At 36.9% G+C, this 6,338-nt stretch overlaps 1 non-coding gene across 1 annotated transcript; it reads left to right on the top strand.

Annotated features, from left to right (window-relative positions):
• Positions 1 to 300: 300 nt before the first annotated feature.
• Positions 301 to 407, top strand: LOC132638983 (small nucleolar RNA R71). Its single transcript, XR_009582035.1, has one exon. It is a non-coding gene; the product is annotated as a small nucleolar RNA R71 (small nucleolar RNA).
• Positions 408 to 6,338: the final 5,931 nt, after the last annotated feature.

Genomic DNA, 6,338 nt, shown 5'->3' with positions numbered 1-6,338 from the left:
CCTTCTTTGTCTCCTTCCCATCAAACCTCTCGGTCAGCAAAGTAATATTGGTTGCAAGTTGAGCCAGAGTTTGGTCCCTCTCTTGGTTTTCCATCATAATATTGTTGATTAACGGAGCCCCATATGCTACAACATACGTGCCACCTGAGTACCATGCTTGATTATGTGTTGTCAATCTGTCAAGCAATTGAGTGATTTGGGCATAAGTGTTGTCTATGAAACATCCATCGACTGCATTATTGGCCACAAATTATGTCATCGAATCTAACGCTGTGTAGAATTCTCCATTAATATGTTCTTTGGCTATGATTTGGAGACCGCATCAATTACTGCTTAAACCTCTCCTAAGCTTGATACAGTTGTTCCCCCAGAAGTTGCTTAAACTCAAAAATTTTGTCTCTGAGTTCCTATTACACCTCAGAAATTTCCCCGTGAACGTACAATGAATAGACTAATGAAGAATACGAGTATACGATGTTTTAATCAGAAGGGAATGACGTTTGACGACCCTAAGTAATATTTCAAAGGCAATGGGAATAAGAGATAGGTTATGCTCCACAATGACTGATTATATGTTTTGAAGACGTGAAAGTTGCAGATTTGCACTTTGGCCCAGTTGATCGTAAAATGAAATACGGACCGTAAAGTGGTATACGACCCGTAAACTGCCATGTCGTATTTCAACTTACAAAACTTCAACTTTCTGCCAAAGACTTTAATGGTTAAAAACGACTTGAAATACGGACCGTAAACTGAAATACGGCCCGTAAACTGAGTCGTAAACCACCATGTCCTCAGCCTGACTTTCTGGTTCTGTTATGCTTAAATACGCCCGCAGGATACGGACCGTAAATTGGAATACGGACCGTAAACTGGGTTTACGACCACTGTGCACTTCAACTACTGTTCATTCCAAATCAGATTTTAAGTCATTAAAAGGAGACCCAAGCTCATTAAATTTATTTCATTTCCACGATACTTCTCTCTAGAAACCTCTAGAATATTCTCCACTCTTCATCTACAAGAAAACAAAGGAAATAAGTGATCAATATCAAGCATCCAAGTGAATCAAGTGTATGAAACTCATCAAAGTTCGTTCAAGTTATGAAATTTCAAGAGAAGCAAACTAGGGTTTTGATGTAAGAAGAGTAATACCACTCAAGGCTTGTTCCTACAACATCTAAGGTAAGTTTTATGGCATTTACATGTTATTTAGGGTATGGAAGAGTTGAAACACTTGGATTATAGAAGGATGTAAGAAATGGGTCATGAAAGTGTGAATAGTAGCAATGTTGAGTAAAGGTTTGAATTGAGCCATAATCATTGATAATTTGTGATTATAAAAATGTTACGAATGACATTTAGAACATGGAGTAAGTATCCTATGTGAGAAAAATGCAACAATGAACCATGACCATGATTATGGAGAAATTGAAGACAAATTGTGAAATACAGATATTGTAATCGAATGATGAGTGTTGTCTATCATATTGAGAATGTTGTTATGAACGTTGAGAGTTGATATAGAATGTGGGGAAAGTAGTATAAACAAAGGAAATGCTATCCAATTTTCTCTAGAAATAGTAGCGCATTCTTATAGACGATTAACTAACGTTAGCGCGAATTCTCTCTTGAAGGTAGAAACGTGTTATCGAAGGAGAACAAGCAAGTGATAGCTTGGTTAAACGTCAAAGGTATGTGAGGCTAGTCCTTTCTTTCTAATGGCATGAATCCTATAGCATGACTCTCTTTCCCCTTCATGAGTTCCTATATTCCAGAAAACTAAAAGCCTATGTCTATGAATAGCTATATAAGATAAGAGACATGTTATGAGCCCTATGATGATATGATGATCCTATAATGATAATGATGTTATTTATTTCTCACACTCACCTTATATGTTAGTTCCTTCAAGGTGCGGCAGAATGTCAAAGAATGCTCCAAAATGAAATCGGGGGATCACGACCTTACGTCACCCTGATACAGTGTAGTTGTTCTTGAGCCCTATGCATGTATTATGATAAACATATTATGATAAGTATATTATGAAAAGCATACTATGATGAGCATGTATGACGATGATATAACACCACGCCTTTATGGCCGAGCAGTCACCACTAGTGGGCGGCATGAGATGATACCCCTGACGCGGGAGGCCTGGATGCAGGCTAATGTTATGATTATCACACCGATCCGATATAGACGGGCAGTTTATACATTATCACACCATACCTATATGGGCGGGCAGCTTATACATTTATGCATATATGATATGGCGATGAGTATGAGTAAGACAGTATGCATTACTTCTTTTATATTTGACAGTCAGATACAGATGTTTCATATTGATATTTCCTTTGTATCATTGTCTTATTTCATTGTTTATGCCTCTCATACTCAGTACAATGTTCGTACTGACGTCCGTCTTCTTTGGACGCTGTGTTCATGCCCACAGGTAGACAGGAAGGTGAGCTTGATCCTAATTCGTAGAAGCCAGTAGCTGATTGAGAGCACTCCATTGTTCGGAGGTGCTTGTGATAATTCTTTTGTGTATATTCGTGTATATGTATTTTGGGCATGACGGGGTCTTGTCCCGTCCTTATGTTTAGCACTCCAGTAGAGGCTCGCAGATACGCAGTGTGGGTTAGATGGTCTCACGAGAGATTATTATGTATATATATTATTTTTATGACCGAGAGGCATATGTATATAAAAGTATTTATGTTTCCATATGAAATATGAATTTCCTACAATTTGAGTATAAATGTGATAAAAGAGCATTAAATGAGTAAGATGAGTAGTAAAACGAGTGGTGCTCGGTGGCTAGCCCCGGGTACCCGTTGCGGCCCTTAGCTGGTTCGTGACAGTTCCGCTTTCTTGCTTGGAAGAAACCACTTCTTGAGAAGACATTCACCAGCTCACCCCAAGTATGAATATGATTGTGGGGAAACCTCTCAAATCAATCCCTTGCTTCACAGGCTAAAGAGTATTTGAAAATTCTCAATTGGCTAGAGTAACACCATTCTGGGTATGTGTCTGGCACATACCTATGAAATTCTTCAAGTGTTGATGTGGGTCATTGTCGGTAGAGTTTCAAAAATACCCTTCGAGCTTAAGCAATTGGTAGATAGAACTATCAATCATAAAACTTGCGGCACCGACCCTTGGAGGAACAACAGCGGATGCATATTCAACCTCCGACATGAAATCATCAAACATATTCTCGTCTTCAATAACTTCCTGTGGTTAGGGAACTACATGTCCAACTCGACCACCATTCACTCCACGTCCTCCTCCTCCTCCAGCCGTAATCACTTAGTTCACAACAACAACAAACAAAGTGTGATGGAATTTAAAAAGACTTGAAGTAAGCCACACAATATTTAGTAATTTCAAATCGTATTCCCAGCAACTGCGCCAAAATTTGATACGCTCAAATTACACCTATCAAATGGTGTAAAATGGTTACAACGTGCATTCCAACCTGAGCAAAATCTACTGCACAGATTCACGGACCATAAAAAAAATTACGGTCGAAGCGTAAAAATTCAAGAAAATTTTAGTTTTACGGTAAAGGCTACAGATTTACAGACCGTATATCATTTTACCGTTTGCAGATTATTTCATTGGGGGCAGCTTTGTCAAAATAATTTTCACGATTTGGACCATTATAAATAGTTGATGTAGGGTTCTTGTGGACCATTCTTGGTGAGATATTTGACGTGTTGTTCTAAGGCATTGAATACGTCATTGTTTTGAAGCTTTTGAGGACAAGAATACATCTTTTCATCGTCTTTCCTATTGTAAGCTTTAATGACTCGTTTAATGCTTTGTTTTACATTAAAGACTATGAGTAGCTAATTTTAATACTAAGGTTGTGGACCCAATGATGGGTGTTTAACATTGAATATATGTGTTTTTACTTATTTCCTATTCAAAATTAAAGTTGGTTGATGGTTGCAAACATTAACCTAATCTATAAAACCTTGTTTTACTTGCGAAGGAGAATTAGGGTTGGTAGGAATGAGTAACAAGGGCGTTAACCCTTGTTTAATAAACTCACTTAGGGATAAGAAGAGTTTACTTGGCACAATTTAATCGTTCTTAATTTCAACTCTTTTATATTTTTGAAGATCAAAGAGAGGAAATACTTTCTAACTATTTGGAAATAGTAGGAAGTCATTTAGAGATTAAGTGCATGCCATACAACAATCCATTAGAAGTATATCATATTAACATCTATAACATTACATCTCATCTAAAGGGAACACAACCTTGATTTATTAATCCAATTAATTACATTCAAATCAACATAGCTAGTATCTTTAAGAATTATAGAAACTCTCTTTACAAACTTACCGGAATACGAAGTAAGACTAAAAGTTAAGTAACACTCTACGATAGTAACCTCTTTACACTTTATTCCCAGTGGGATTCGAACCCAACCTAGTTAGGTTACAATATTTGACAACGTCCGCTTTACACCGTTTGTTAGATGTAATTTGAGCGCATCAAATTTTAGCGCCTGAATCCCGCAGGGAAATAAGTAAAACTATCTAATGGATTGTTGTATGGTATGCACTTAATCTTTAGCGTCCGCTTTACATCTCATCCCATTAGATGAGATGTAATGTTTTAGGTGTTAATATGACACTACTGGAAAATGGGCCTCTGGCAACACTAGGGAAACCGTTGCCATAGACAAAGGAATCGTTGCCATTGACCTATGGCAACGGATTACCATGCGTGACATCTGCTCGCGTGCCGATAGATCTATAGCAACGGTTCATGGGACGGTTCTAAAACCCGTTGCTATAGAATATTCTATAGCAACGGTTATTTGTCTATCTGCTGCGACATATTTTCTTTGTTAATTGGAACGGTTAAAAACAGTCCCCATAGACTCTTGTGCAACAGTTTGTTAGGCTATTGCAACGCCTAATTGTGGTTATTACAACGGTTATTGGACTTTATGCAACAGTCATTTTCCTACTGCTACGGTTTTTATTGATTATAGACAATTCAAAAATGTCTATTGCTACGGTTTTCATGACCTATTGCAACGATTACCATGTTTTATTTGGGTCTTGTTGCCACGGTTAGGTAAGCTATTGCAACACTTTAATTAAAATAACAACCTTGTTTAAAAATAATTTATAATGCACTACAAATTATATAAAATCACAAAATGAAACTTTTCATAATCCATATTGTCCACAAGCTAGTTTTAATATCCATAAAAGCAAAATGTTAAAACCCAAATACATAAAAGTTTTACATTTAAAGAGTTTGCATGAGTTCCAAAATGTCAATAGCAAAATATTCCTAGAACATCTAAAGCTTCAGCAAAAATCCAAAAATCTTCTCAGGTGATGTCTTCATTGCTTGCGTCTTCCCTTTCTTCATTTTCAACACCTTCAAGAAAATAATAATCAATGTCATAACTCTTTTCATTACTAAGGAGAGACTAATAAGAGCCCATTTGGATTGGCTTATGGCTTTTGACTTATAAGCCAAAAGCAAGAAGTTAGAAATTCTAGCTTGTGGCTTTTGGCTTATTTTTGTCATATTAGCTTAAAGACAAGTACTTAAAAGTCCTTATTTATTTTACCCAAATACTACACAAGCGCTTAAAAGCTATTTTAGCTTAAAATCGCCTAAAATAAGACAATCCAAATAGGCACTAAGAACAATGTTATAATAATCACACAAGAAAGATAATAATGAATGCTTTTAAAGTGCAGCATCATTTTGGGCTCAAGATGCATGGTAAGTCTCAAGGTGAAACATTTGTAGTATCTATGCTTTTAAAGTGCAGCATCATTTTGGGCTCACGATGCAACATCTTGCTTGCCTCAAAATGTAGCTATCACTTGCCATAAGATGCCACAATTGTGAACCAGGTAGCAGCAAGCAAACTTACTCAAAAATAAAACCTTTCATCTTCAGAAAAAATGCAACAATGCTTCAGCTAAACTCAGCCAAAATAGTAATAGCAACCCACAATAGGCAGAACAGCAGTAGCAGCTAACTTAGGAATAACACTATAGTGACATAGTAGTTTATAGAATAACAGAGATAATACGTAAAAGCAAGAATGGCTCAAAGGATGTGGGATAAACTTAGCTCTAAGTGCAGCAAGCCAGTAAGCACAACTTATCCAATCTCAGCTTCCTTTAGACGGCCTTAGAAGTGTAGAAGATTTCTCCAAGACTCAACAATAACTCAGGAAACATTTGGGGATTAGAAATTTCCCCAAGTCATGCAAAGAAAAAGGGGAAGTGAAGGATGAGTATCAAGCACTACATGTCTATTAACAAGCTAGCAACAATGGGAGC

Source organism: Lycium barbarum, chromosome 4 (assembly GCF_019175385.1).
Source record: "Lycium barbarum isolate Lr01 chromosome 4, ASM1917538v2, whole genome shotgun sequence".
Taxonomy (NCBI): Eukaryota; Viridiplantae; Streptophyta; class Magnoliopsida; order Solanales; family Solanaceae; genus Lycium; species Lycium barbarum.
The sequence above is the reverse complement of the archived record's forward strand: the minus strand, read 5'-3'. Positions and strand labels throughout refer to the sequence as shown.